The sequence below is a fragment of the Anas platyrhynchos genome, chromosome 5, assembly GCF_047663525.1.
Source record: "Anas platyrhynchos isolate ZD024472 breed Pekin duck chromosome 5, IASCAAS_PekinDuck_T2T, whole genome shotgun sequence".
Lineage (NCBI taxonomy): Eukaryota > Metazoa > Chordata > Aves > Anseriformes > Anatidae > Anas > Anas platyrhynchos.
The window spans coordinates 33,440,294-33,455,187 of record NC_092591.1 but is presented as its reverse complement, the minus strand read 5'-3'; the positions used below and the strand labels follow the sequence as shown (position 1 = coordinate 33,455,187).

Below are 14,894 nucleotides of genomic sequence, written 5' to 3'. Positions count from 1 at the left end.
AAATACCGCAACAGCTGAAAAATTAAGGCAGCTTATGAATTCCAGAATGTTGCATAGTACCCATACTACAGGTAAAATTACTCAAAAACTTAGAAGTTTATTGTGAGAGGATTTTCAAAACAGTTTCAGGTTTTGATATGTAAGAATGTAAAAGTAGAGAGTATTCTGAAAATACATGCAATAATGAAGTGGCAGTGAAGGAAGAAACTTGTTTGCACTTCTGTATTCTGTATACTTTCACGAACAGAAGTCCCTACACTAGTTTAAAAATGTTTTTATGACATCCCACTGATAGCTAAGAATTTCAGAAGTTTGAAAGCGCAAAAAATTTATATGCTTTAAGAGTATTTTTTTAAAGGTTTTACAGCTATCCTTTGTTTAAAAAAAAAAAAAGGGGGGGGGATATCAAAGAAGAAACCAAAGAGATTAGATAAGATCATGTGTATTCACGATTTTCCTTTCATTGCAATTAAGGCAATGTAAAAAAATAACAAAATACATACAATTGCAAAATTATTTCTCCATCCGAGAAGATATTGTTGAAAGTCAACTACATTTGACTTCATTAAACCTGAAGTCAGAACTCACTTTAAAATATGTTTTAAAACACAAATAAGAATACAACTGCTCTAATTTTCTTGCAAAACACCCGGGGAGAGGAGGGAGGGAAAGGGGAGAAGAATACTAATATTCTAAAGAAATAGGGGAGTAGGGGAAAAAAGAAGACAAAGTACCTCTACATTTTCTGCCTCTGAAGCCTCCTGTCCGGATACAGCTTTCACAGCTCTGGCTGAGTTTGCCTTCTGTTTACTTAATGCCCTAGCTCAAATAAAAAGGAGGTGTACCCTTGCATACTACATGTACAGCACAACCCCTTCAGCTCTAATAAAGATGTAGACAGAAAATGAGCAGTCCTACCAATAGCATCCCGCAGACTGTGACTGCATCTTTATTATGAGCAGGAAGAAAATTGTACAAGATAAGCTGGACTTCCTGAGCCTGACTCAGTACCTGCCGACACTAATCCAGTCTCTCGCTGGGCTCACGAAAGCTCTAGGTGTGACTCAGGACACAGAAGCTCCCTGTAATTCTGGAGCTGCAGCTCTGCCAGTGCTTGTCTTTTCATTCCTTTCCACGTTTTACCTCAAAACTGAGATTCCTCAGCCAGCAATGAAGTTTGGTTCTTAGTTTGGGTTATGAAAACCAGGCTGTGTCACTAGACCCGACGGACAGCCCAAAGGAAGACCTGCATGGCTGATACCTGTCCAAAGAAAAGGGCAACATCCCAAGAACACAGTCTGCAGCATGACCCTGCTGTGTTTTGCTCCTGTAACACTGTGTAGCACTGTGATAACCTGTGAAGGACACAATAATGCAAATGGTTTTCCTGATAACATTTACACTTTCTTCTGTACTTGTTGACTAGTGTCTGTTTAAACAAGAAAAAAAACCAGCCCAAGTTCACTGGAAGTCACTCCCAATTGTATTCATCATTATTTATCTACTAGTGGATGATCAACGATTTCCGGAAAGGCTGCCAACCTTGAGTAAAATGGTTTTTGTTTCATTGTTGCTGTTTTGTTTGTTTGTTTAGTTGTTTTTAAAGTTTTTGTTTTTACATGATACAGAATCTGTCTCCTCAGCTCTTCTATCTCATCTCACCACCAGTCTTGTTATCTCCTCCAGTAAACATTTTCACCTTTTTCCCAGATTAAATTTGCCCTAAACTCAGTCACCAGCCCTAGAATTGTGTTAGAACATTTCTCCAACCAGATTGAACAGGGTTCTGTCATTAACAGAACAGGTTTGTGAAGTGGGACAAAGACAGGAATGAAAACAAGCCAAGAACAGCTTGGATGACTTTGAAATGCACTCATTATAAAGACATTTCAAGTATTTGGGTTATTCTTATGATTCTCCAAGTCTTCAACAACTTCCATAAAGAACCAACAGCTGTACTGGAGCTGGTATCAGGAAAGAGCAGTAGCACAGAGAAAACATCCAGCTTCCTTAAGTCAGTGTTTGAAATGCAGCATTTTCCAGACATGTAACACACAGGTGCCTCAAGGGCTGGCTGCACACTCTCTTGTCATAAGAGAGCTTGTAGCAGGCGTTAGCTTTTAGCCTCTTCTATCATTGATCTTTTAAATCAATGATCCACACCATAATATGCCCTGATCTTGCTTTGGAAATATTACACAAATTCTACATTTAATTGCAAAAAGTATTCAGTAAAAAAAAAAATCAAAAACATTTTCAATCTGAACAGCAAAATTTGGAAAAAAAGAATACAAGAAACTGAAACTCTTACAAATGGAAAAGGTTGCACACATTTAAAACCAGGAGTGTCTCTATATGGTACCCTTTACCTCCATACGTGGATAAACATTACCGTACGCACTCACACTGTAGTTCAGAAGAATAATATCAGTAACAAACAAACTGGGCTATGATTTGTCCAAACTAAACTAATGAAAATGTGTGATATATGTTTAAAATCTACTGGAGATAGATTTGTAAGTGCAGGTGTGTCTCAAACAAACACTTGGCACGGAGAAATCCTGGTCACAGTCAAACATAGGGTGATCTTCAATACTTGATCTTGGGATAAGATTTTCCATGTAAAAAAAATAAAATTACAATAATACCTGTGTGTGTTACTGATATGTTTGAGTGCCATGGCAAACAGTTGAAATGATAGGGTTGCCTACTAAAAGGCTGGAAAGACCTCTGGAAACAGATGGCAGGATTAGGGACTGGGCTGTGTTCTCTGCATAAACTCTGCTAGTCCCTGCGTGGTTGATTCACCATCAATAATTCAAAGCTCTTTATATTTGATTATTTAAATAAGAAATGCAAAATAAAGTTTGGTTTGGGCTAATTTATGATTAAAGTCCTTCAATGGACTTAAAAACAAACAAACTTCTGATGCCCTGATCTGTTTGTTTTTTTTTTTTCTTTCCTGATAGGGTAGAGGAGAAAAAGTGACATACACTTGCCAGAGACAAACAAATCAACTATATTAAAGAACAGATAAATAAATAAAAACATAATATATGCGGAAAAGCCTTCACAGTAACTCAGAGTAGAAGCTGTTATCTAAGTAGTTAATACAGCTCAAAAAAAACCCCAACAACTCCTAATCAGATTCTTGCCCTTCACACGTCATTTATTAATACTGCTTCATCTCAGGCCTTGATAAATTCAATCTTACCCTGCTGTAGTCACTAATTCAACAGTCTGTCATGTCCCGTCCACTCTGTCTGTGCCTCTCCTTTCCATCCCACATTTCAGTCACACCGAACATCAATTGCTCATCTTTGCTCTGAAGACCTTGTGTGTCCTCATGCTTGTATCATCAGAAGCTCAGCACTCACAGCTGCAAGACTTTCAGAGTGATAATATATTACAGGCTGTTCTGAAGTCCAGGTAAATTAAAACCACAGCATTTCTCTTAAATAGAAATTAAAACTACGGCATTTCTCTTAAACAGATTGTTTCTCTTATCAAAGATACCAGATCAGTAAGGCATGATCTACCCTCCGGAAAAATGTGTGCTCCCTTTTATTGTCCTACCTTAATTATTTCCTTTAAGATCTGTGCTAAAGCTTTGCACACTGTTGAGTCAGACTAATGGCCCCATTGTTGCCTGGATCAAGTTTACTGCCACTCCTGACCCTTCTTGAATACAGGTACAGTATCTGCTAGAAGGGTAACTGATAGTCCTGTAAAGGCATGATCTGAAACAGGCCAGAGTGGGTGGATTGAGCAGGGCCCATTCCCCACAGGCACTGGAAGAACTCGCACGCTAGGGTCTGGGTAGCAAATAATCCTGCTGAGAAGCAAGCTGCATTTCTTCGAACGCTTATTCGACCAAAGTGAGCAGTTTCCATACATCAAAAAGTCAAATGCATTCTCCAAAGTACCACAGCTTTTCAAAGACAAGTCACCAAATTTTATTTTCAATGTGGGAAAAAGTCTGTGTTCCCCAGATTCACACTCAAATACTTGAAGTGTTTTGCCTGGGTTGAAAAAAAATATAGAAAAAATCATAAATAATTAAAAAATAACAAAACATCCACTTCTCATTTGAACTATTAAATCCCATCATACAGGCTTCCATTTCCAATGTTCTGCTTTGCTGATCTTTAAAACCATTTGGTGTGTTTATGATGATTAGCACAGGAGCAATATCCCCATATCCACAGTTCTGCCATTCCGTGTGTACTCATACTGAAAGAACTGCACGTGCATCCGATCAGGTAGAGATATTTCACATGGGTTTTGAATTTATTCCTTAATAGAGGCTAAAGTATGTAAGTTACCAAACAAGGCACACGCATTTTCTTTATGGCCCAGAGAGAGGCAGAACAAGGTAGGGCAGAGGACCTCATTCTTTCAATATATGAAATGCTCTAACAGATGAATTAATTGGCAGTTGGAGGTAAAGCTCTCCTAACGGGTGTTTTATTTCTCTGGAAGAGGCCCATTTACTCCTTTACAATGTGCTGAGAAAGTTGAACAGCATCAGTAATTAACTGACGCAGATGGAAGTTCATAGATTTTCAAAAGAACATCTATGAACTGTTTTGCTTGTTTACCTGTACATCGACTGAATTCGTTAATTAGCATGTAGATGTACAAGCATCTTGTTCAAGCCTGGATATAGCAAATTTTACATCCTGAAAATAAACTTCCCCAAGAACTAGGAAATTCACATCTAAAATTCATTTTTCTGCCTTTCTAGGTGTTTACACGATGCTCCCATAGGCAATTATGATTTTGCTTGACTTGTGCTTTTAAAATGACCCTTCCAACATCCATTTGATCAGCTCCGTCTATTCAACTCTGTTATGTTTTAAGATTCCTCAAACGATATTCTTAATGCCATTGTATTACAGGAATGTTTCTGAGCTTAAGTATGTATCAAAAAACTAATTTATAAAAGAGGTCATATATTTTAGGGTAGCTACTAAACAGGTAGAGCAAGAAATAGTGCCAAGCATATAGCAGGAACTATCAGATAAACTTAATCATATGCTAGGGGTTGTTTTCTTTTTCAGAGAAAAGTCCAGGAATGTTACATCTGAAGAAGTTACAGACTTAAATTCTTACAGGCTAAGTAAATTTGTTCAAATCTGTGTTTTACTCATTTTTTCCGCAAGGAGAACTTTAATCTTCCAGTCATTCGATAAAACCTTTGTTGTATATTCTAACATTGTTTTAAGGCTTAAGAATTTTTCATGTTAACTTGCAATAATGAAGGAGAAATAAATTTGTTCTTGTAGTTTTTCCTGTTATTTTGTAGCTGTATGTACACATTACATGTATTTATATGTATGTGCATGTGTACTCAAATTATTTTTCATACAGTTCAAGAATACTTTTTGACATTTCTAAAGGAAAAATTGTACATTTTCTTTATTCATTTACTCATTCTCATGGGGAGAGGGCACAAGAAATGTCCTACAGATTAAAGAGACTTTCTACAGAGAAATCAATACATTTTTACTGTGAAATTCTGAAATTTAGTGGTCTTTACTTTTAAGTTGTAAAATAAGCTAAACAGAATATAAATTCAAGATATGATTGTCTGAGGGCATTAGCAACATGATACAGAAATGTCTCTGCAGGCACTCAGCTCAGATAACACTGGCAATTAATGACCACCTGTATTATTTCTGCGGGCAAGAGTCTAACTCCTGACTCCTGATTTAGACCGAAGCACACGTTACATGTACCAAATTCTGCCACCAGGTGCCAATGTACAGAAACCCTTTAAAGTTTGTCAGAGCAGTCTTGCAATAATTTAATACTTTCCCTTTGTTCAAAATGGGAAGTTTGTAGTGGTCTAGTTAAAAAGTTAGAGAGGTTTTTACATTAATGTATTTCACTCTGTGGATTCCTTTATTACGTTTCTCAGGATTGCTCACTGAACTGGTGAAAAAACACACAATGCTCTATTATTCACTAATGGGGTTGGTCGTCTTCGGCACAAAAAATAATTTCCTGTTCCTGTACACAGATCCTTCAGGTGTACCTGAAGGACATTTGCATCCATGTGGAGCTCTGTTCAGTCACCACTGATTACAAGGAGAAGCCACTGCTCTCATAAACTCTCCATATTATTCAGTAATAGGCAAACGTTTCTACTAAAAAGCTGATAAAAGCAATAAAGCTTGATGAGTTTCAGAGTTAGTCAATCTAAAAAGCAGTTTTTACTGATTTTTTTTCTGGCTGTTTTCACTCTGTGGGCCATCATTCTGGAAATGTTTTGTACACTGAGTCTAACACCTAGAAAAAATATCGTGACACTTTTTTTTTTTTTTTTTAGAATAGGCACTTCTTGCCCTGCAGACATACCTCTGACATGGGGAACCCTGGGACACTTTCTCAAAGATAAATTTTAGGCCTCCAAAAAGGCAACTTAGGTGTCACAAAAAAGCCATTACAGTACGGTTCAGTCTGCACTACTTACAATGAATAGCTTTTATGCCAGAGGACATTCATAGACACGGCATTACTAACTGTAAACTTCATTGGAATATATACGTGAATTCTATTCATATAAAATTTTAGCCATATCACTATAATAGGAACAAGCTTCATATAAAGGAAGGAAATGTAATCTAAGAACAGCAAGTGTCCTTAGGTTTGTGTATTTTGCAGCATATGAACAAGCAGAAGTTTCAGTGTATCAATGTTAGCACAAGTGTTCTCTCTGTTGCTCAGATAAATTAATAACCTGGCTCATTATCCGTAGGAAAAGGACAGAGGGAGAAGCTATTGACATAACAGTCAGTTCCACCAAAATTTCACAGTCTAAACTTACTTACTAATTACAAAATTAACCTTATCTTATAATCACTGCTGCTCAGTGCATTTGCTGGATGTTACACTAATGTTTTTTTCCAGACCAAGTATCCTTGGTCTAGGTAGGCCAAGGAAGCCATATTCAGTTGTGGAATAATTTTATGTTCAACATCTGGGTCACGAACAAACAATCATAGAATCATAGAATCATAGAATATCCTGAGTTGGAAGGGACCCTTAAGGATCATCAAGTCCAACTCTTGACACCGCACAGGTCTACCCAAGTTCAGACCATGTGACTAAGTGCACAGTCCAATCTCTTCTTAAATTCAGTCAGGCTCGGTGCAGTGACCACTTCCCTGGGGAGCCTGTTCCAGTGTGCAACCACTCTCTCTGTGAAGAACCCCTTCCTGATGTCCAGCCTAAACTTCCCCTGCCTCAGCTTAACTCCATTCCCGCGGGTCCTGTCGCTGGTGTTAATGGAGAAAAGGTCTCCTGCCTCTCGACACCCCCTTACGAGGAAGTTGTAGACTGCGATGAGGTCTCCCCTCAGCCTCCTCTTCTCCAGGCTGAACAGGCCCAGTGCCCTCAGCCGTTCCTCGTACGTCTTCCCCTCCAGGCCTTTCACCATCTTCGTAGCCCTCCTCTGGACACTCTCCAACAGTTTCATGTCCTTTTTATACTGTGGTGCCCAGAACTGCACACAGTACTCGAGGTGAGGCCGCACCAGCGCAGAGTAGAGCGGGACAATCACCTCCCTTGACCTACTAGCAATGCCGTGCTTGATGCACCCCAGGACACGGTTGGCCCTCCTGGCTGCCAGGGCACACTGCTGGCTCATATTCAACTTGCTGTCTACCACGACCCCCAGATCCCTCTCTTCTAGGCTGCTCTCCAGCGTCTCATCGCCCAGTCTGTACGTGCAGCCAGGGTTTCCCCGTCCCAGGTGCAGGACCCGGCACTTGCTCTTATTGAACTTCATGCGGTTGGCGATCGCCCAGCTCTCCAACCTATCCAGATCCCTCTGCAAGGCCTTTCCACCCTCATTCGAGTCCACAACTCCTCCAAGTTTGGTGTCATCAGCAAACTTGCTCAAAATGCCTTCTATTCCTACATCCAGATCGTTTATAAAAATATTGAAAAGTACCGGCCCTAAAATGGAGCCTTGAGGGACCCCACTGGTGACCGCCCGCCAGCCTGACGCAGCCCCATTTACCATAACCCTTTGGGCCCTGCCCGTTAGCCAATTGCTCACCCATCGTATGATGTTTTTATTTAGCTGTATGGTGGCCTTCTTGGCCACCTGAGCACACTGCTGGCTCATATTCAGCTGACTGTCCACCATCACTCCCAGGTCCTTCTCTGCCTGGCAGCTCTCCAACCATTCCTCTCCCAGCCTGTAGTTCTGCTTGGGGTTATTGCGCCCCAGGTGCAGGACCCGGCACTTGGCCTTGTTGAACTTCATACAGTTGACCTCAGCCCATCGGTGCAGCCTATCCAGATCCTCCTGCAGAGCCTTCCTACCCTCGAGCAGATCGACACACGCACCTAGCTTGGTGTCATCTGCAAACTTACTGAGGGTGCACTCAATGCCGTCATCCAGATCATTGATGAAGATGTTAAAGAGGACCGGCCCCAGCACTGAGCCCTGGGGGACGCCACTAGTGACTGGCCTCCAACTGGACTTGGCTCCATTTACCACAACTCTTTGGGCCCGGCTATCCAGCCAGTTTCTAACCCAACGAAGCGTGCGCCAGTCCAAGCCAAGAACAGCCAGTTTCTTGAGGAGATATGCCCTGCTGCAGAGAGCTCGCACCCCCAGGGTTCTGTTTCTTCACCCCAGACAGTGAATGCCGCACCACGTGTGCAGCAATGGCCAGGGACAGCCAGAAAGGATGCCTGTCATCCTCGAGGCCGACAACTGCTAGAGGAGTGCTTCCAGAAGTCTGGCGAGCACACATTAATCTCTCAGAAAATATATCTTTGATTTTTTCCCCAACTTTTTCCCAATTAAGTCATAAGTGAAATAAATTAAATTTATTTCAGACATCACCCATCAGCATGCCAAGAAGATTATCTTGTCACACGACTCTATGGACATGAATATACTCCAGTTTGTGCTACACAACATGTAAAGAGAATGCATTAACAAGACAGAAGATTCAGAACATGCAAGATGTGAATGCCACAGAAGACTTGGGAATAAATAAATCTGTACCTGCCTTGCAGCCACCACTTCGAATTCCACAAAAAGCTCAGCCCAAGCTCACTGTAGTGAAGCACTAGTTTATAACTTGGTTTCTCTCGTTGCTATAAGTTGGACCGCTCTGGAACCGGCTGGCCAGCAGTGAGAAGGGAGGAGAACTCGAAGTTCCACCAGCTGTGGCTGAACTGCAAAAAGTGCTGGCACCAGTCACTACAAGCACATCAGAAAGCTTCTCATAGTGCTCTACTGGCTGTGACAAATGTAGTAATCAGTAGTGTGGTTGTCAGAAGATAGTGCATTTTTATTACCACCTATTAGTATGATTGCAGTGTAGGTGAACAGTGCTTGGATCCCAAGCACTATAGCTCTTTACCCACAAAGCCAGTCCTCTTTTATTTGAAGAAAATAAAACTTCTCCTTGTCCCAACTCTATCCAAACATTTTATCTAAACTGAGATCAAAGTTTTCCAATAGCCTGTATGATTTACTCGGAATATTGCATTCTCTGCACAAATCCTGCCACTGTGCTGATAGGCAGTAAGTCAAAGACTATGCAGTCACCAGAAAAAATCCAGAAAGGTTGGTCAGAAGGGGTCTCTGGACATCACCTCGTCCAACCCACCACTTGAAGTGGTAAATCACCAACACCAGATCTGGTCAGCTTTGTCTTACAAACTTAAGGACAGCTAGAAGGTGCTGCAGGAGGGTACCTGGCCTACCGCCCACCACAAGGGCAGACCGAGGTGTGAAACTGCTGCCTGCCTGTTCCTGCTGCTCCTGTCTTCTAGTGGCGATACAGCTCACAATGCTTGTGCTTTCTCACTGGGAACACTGCACTAAGAAATATTAATGGTAAGAAGACAAAAGCCCTTGGACACTGTTCTGGACACAGGCGTTTCTACTCTGTAGTCTGTGTTACAGCACACGGGTGTTTCAAGCCACCGCGCAAGATACCAGCTGTGTTCCCAGTATGTCGGCATCACTGTCTGCGACTGAGAATAGGACTTAGGACTTTAGACAATTCTGACTTAGAAGGCATACACTTTACCACTGCCTTTCTTCAGAAAAGCAACAGATAGGAAGAAGAAAACTGCCAATTAAAATTCATCTTTGAGGATCTACATTTACGTTTGCATTAGCTGTGTGCTTATCATTGCTGTCATAAAATCTTAGAACAAAGTTTGTAGTTGTGTTGAATGATCAACAAGGTGTACTAAGATATGAAGCAATATTAGACAATGCTATTTAGTCTGTTTCGTTGTAATAAAGTTTCAGCCTAAACGATTGTTCCAAATTATGAGTTAAAGCCTTATGAAGGGTCGCAGATGAGGCTTCACTCCTAATAGAAGTGTCAGCTTCAATGAAAATAAAGACAGGGAGACCAGAAGTGAAATCAGAGATGGGGCTGTCAGCTAGAGGGTTTGGAAACTGCTAATGAGAAGTTTTTCCCAATGCTTAGAGTCAGTTATCCCATTGAGGAGAGATCAGTGCACACTCACTAGATTCAGGCAAGTTCAGGAAGGCATTGTGCCTAGTCAAGTCTTGCCACTAATCCTAATACATGAGGAAAGCAGTGCAATAGTATCTCTGGTAATAGTCACCCAAGCCTTTACTCCTGACCACCTCCACCTGTCCCAAAAGAGAAAAAGAAGGGTGGTTTTTGGTTGTTGTACGTCTGAGAACAAACCAATGAGTTAAATCAAATTGCATGTACGTTGTGCAGCACCAGTAACAAGGTTTTATAGCCTTAAACAGCACTGAAAGTGCTTACTACTGAGGTCAGTTAGCACTTTACCAAACAAACACTTCCTGTGCTGAGAAGCCCAGATCATCTTGAACGAGCCTGCCATATCCAGATGGAGTCCCTTGGCTACTCTGCAGCTGGTGTTTGCATTTAGGGTGGCCCTTCCTCACCATCTTACACCTGCTCCTGAGTGAGCCAATGTGCTACAGAGCACAGGCATCAAGTACCTGCAGCCTGACAGAGGGGCTGCCTTGGTCCCACACACGGCACCTCCAAGTACTAGAGTGCCAGGAAGCTGATTAAGCCAACTTAATTACCAGGAGATTGGTTTACCACATCCCATTGGTGATAGTGAGGAGAAGCAGTGAAATCAAGGGCTAGGTATGCACAGCCAGTATTCCTGATGGGAGCTGGCAACAGTCTGAGGAGGGAGCTTTCTGAGGAGACAGAGAGTGCTCTTGGCAGGCTGCTTTCGAAGAGAAGACGAGCTAATATACTTTGAACTGTCACCTCAGAGCTGGCCTGGAAATCAGCGTGTTAAAGGAGGGAGGTAGCTCAAGAACCCCTTCAAAGATGCAGAGAACGTTTCCTTTTTATCACCCATGTTTCACAACAGTAGTCATTTTTTCTGCTGCCACAAACAAGCCTTCAGCCTTTGCAGAAGAATGGGAACTTGCACCAGTAGCATGCGGTGTAACAACTGCTGCTGAGAAGCATTTGAACTCAGGGTGCCTGCTACAGCCTGGTACACATAGCCCAGTAGGAATTTCACGGGTCCTCACATGGCTGGCAACATCAAGCACTGATAGAAAGGACTTTGTGACTACTGCAAGAAGAGATCCTGATTTGTCTTGTTTTTCTTCCTTGATATCACTACTGCAAGCACACATGGATAACTGGATTTTTATTGCCATATGTACTTCTGGTGAGAAAGGCATCCTGAGGCACCCTTACAAGAAGGTAGTCTTGGCTTTCCTGTCAGAAATCTCAGAAAAATTGAAGATTTAGTCCCAGTTGTTCTCCTAGAGGAGGAAAACATGTTTATTTTGCTCTCAAGACTGTCCTAGAAGGTGAGGGTTGGGCCCCATACTCCAATATAATATACTCATCACCTTATCTGATATTAAGCACTGTCTGTACTATCCTAATTTGAAGCAATATGGTTAATAGAAACAAACTAATACGGAGGATCCGAGCAATCACCACATATTTTTAAGCATGCCTAAATACTAAGGAGGCTCTAGAACAGTAATTCTAAGCCAGGCTAAACATTGCTGATTTTAATCCCTGTACTCTGCTTAAGAGAGATACCAGACACCCAAGAAGTTTTCAGCCAGAAAAAAAACAGAAACCACATCTGATAAAAATTTCAGACTCTGTTGGCAGGGAGTTGGCTGAATATTGTTTTGTGAAGGCAGCCAAAAAAAAAAGAAGCGAAGAGATGAGAAAGTCTTCCCTAAACATAGGTCCCCCACACTTAAGGAAAATCCTAAAGTAGTACAACACTGGAGGTGCCTACCAAAAAGAGGTTAGCTGTGAAATGGAAAATTATCTTAGTTTTCATTTATTCAGGAATGCATGATGGATGTCTTTACGCACAGAATTAGACAATTTGCATATCTACCTCTTCTGCCAATTTTTCTCCCTCCTACATAACTTTCAACACTGGCATCTGTCTGTAACAAAAAAAAAAAAAAAAAAAAAAAAGAGGGAGAGGGGGGAAGATCATTCCTGAATTTGATGTGCTCAAAAGCTGTAGTATCTGAGTTTCTCCTGGCTTAGCTATCCTATAAAATCTAAAATTATGTGTAGTCAAGAAAGCCAATAAAATGTCTTTAAAGTTTTGTAGTGTAACTAAATCATCTGAATTTGTCTATGAAGGTGGGTCAGAACTGACTAATGGGACTTCTGCTGAGTGTTTCGCTGATCTTGGCAAGTTCTGCACTCTATTATTAAAAAGGCAGTGAATTAGAGAAGCAGTTGTCACACTTCAGTGAGGCTTTCCACTGATCACTGATGTCAGACAGTCATTTTGCCAGGCATTTCTATAAATAAGGTGAGCTGGATCTTCTAGTATAAGACAACCAAGGACAGGGATTTTTACAGATTCTGCAGTGTTAGATTTAAACCTTCCCTTATTAATCTAGAACATTGGATTCTGTTTGGGGGAGAAAAGGAAACGTTTTAATAAAACAAAACAGAAGAAGAATTACAGATAAAGCACTCTAATGTTCAAGGAACCACCAAAGCAGAAAAAAAAAAACAAAAAAACACACATTTTAAAAGTACAGAATATATAAGAATTTACAAGTCAAGGTTTTTAGCATAAGCTACGTGGGAAAGGGATTTAAGAACTGCAAGCGATCACCCCAGACATGAGTTAGGTGGTTCAAGTGACCACAAACAAATATGAGGCAAAGTTTTCATCTGTCTTGCTTAGAAACAAGGAACCAATTAAATACATCTACTCACCCCCTTACTTATTCACAGCCGCACAGCTTTGCACTGGTGATTAGATAATAAAACTGCAACCTCTCCTCAGGCCAGCGTTTCTGGGACGAAGCCGGTGTTTGCAGAGAATCTCCCACCACCAGACCATCAGGGGCGCCATGGGTCGTCAGGGCCTGTCCATCCACGCCCTGGCAGACATGGAGGCCATGTCCCACCACAAGCCTAGGCCAAACAGGCCCAGAATCACGGTGCTGGGGCAGGCCAGGCCAGAAAGACAACTCACGGCACAAGGCTAAGGCTGGGGCTGTGGCCAGCTCCAGTCAGGGCCACAGGGACAGGCCACATGGGGATGCGTCCTGAGGTCCCGAGCAAGAAGCACCAGAGGCACAGCTGAGCCAGGGGCCAGCAGCCCTCCAGCACGATACAGCCCAAGCATGGACCGAGGGCCCTGGGCTGAGCTTACACAGAGGCCTTGGGCCCATGCCTGTGGGGAGGCCCCAGGTGAGGCTCACCAGGGCTTGGTGCTGCCCTCAAGCCTGGCACTCCTGGTCCATAGCAAGCGCTTAGCTGGTGTTTACAGCAAGCTACGGACCTGAGATATGTCCAGCTGCCAGCCTTCCTTAATATCTTTTAGATTGCTTGCTGCACTTTGTGAAGAACATTTTCAATAAAGTTCTTTAAAATCAATCCTTTCGCTCGGGCCAGTTGGTGTTGGCAGCGGGTAGGTTCCTGCTCTCCCCTGAGGAGCTGCAGCTTCAGTGACTGTGAGAGAGACTGGATGAGCGCTGGGGAAAGCCAGCAGCTCCCAAACCCTGCTTCTGGCCATCCAACTTCCCCTAATGTAATTCCCCTACATCTGTTCTTGTAACTGAAGTATCCATAAGGTACCAGCCCCTTCAGTGAGTCTTTGTGCTCTAGGCACAACATTGCTCCAGGAATGGTATTTTCTTCATCCTCTAAGTGCATGTTTGTTGTGTTTTGTTTTGTTTTGTTTTTTATCGGGGCCTCTATCACCAGATAGATTTACAGCTTAGATGGTAATTATCAACTAGATGGTTATAATCAACTTCACCTACTACAAGCCTGCCAGTATACATTATTTTTCCACATGCTTCTTTGTTTCTGTCTATGCTAGGCAAAAAAAAAGGATGGGTGATGGAGCGGCCTCCTTTTATGAGAATACCCTGATGTCCAGGCACTGGAGAGCCCGTATCTGTATCAGAGCTGAACATTTCTCCCACTTAAACCTCAGTTAATGCAAATGCTCTGGGGCTGCAACAGTCTTCACACCATGTTCACCTCATGCACCCAGCTCCCTTGCAGTGCTAAACTATTATATGGATGAGATAACAAGGCGTTGGTTTCCAATGTAATGCCCAACAGCTCTGTTTTCCTTGTGTGCTTGGAGTTAATCATTTTTGAAAAGCAATGTTCTCAACAAATTTTCATATCTACCACTGTATTTTTAATCTCATTTGCTGAAGAAAGATAAACATTGAATGGAAATAATCATGCCACTGAGCCATAACTGCATGTTTTCTTTTCATTCAGCTTCTAACAGACCTTCAGTTAATCCTCTGAAATGTTCAGTTAGCAATTCAAGTTTAAAATCTTTTTTTTTCTTCCTTGTCTTATTTGTTCAATGCCTCACTCCCACTATTCTTCTAAAAAAAAGGATAG

General features: G+C 41.8%; 1 protein-coding gene across 7 annotated transcripts in view; it reads right to left on the bottom strand.

Moving 5' to 3' along the window:
- The window catches only part of LOC101790054 (carbohydrate sulfotransferase 9), a 35,007-nt gene extending 20,430 nt beyond the window's left edge, over nt 1-14,577 (bottom strand). For 2 of the 7 annotated variants that reach the window (XM_072038743.1, XM_072038736.1), the window contains exon 1: nt 13,236-14,577. The gene's annotated coding sequence lies outside the window, so the exon portion shown is untranslated. Of the gene's footprint in view, nt 1-734; nt 1,471-3,214; nt 3,388-9,031; nt 9,167-13,235 lie in introns of those variants that run through there. The other 5 variants (XM_072038741.1, XM_021278463.4, XM_072038737.1 and 2 more) reach the window with 4 other exon arrangements.
- Nucleotides 14,578-14,894: the final 317 nt, after the last annotated feature.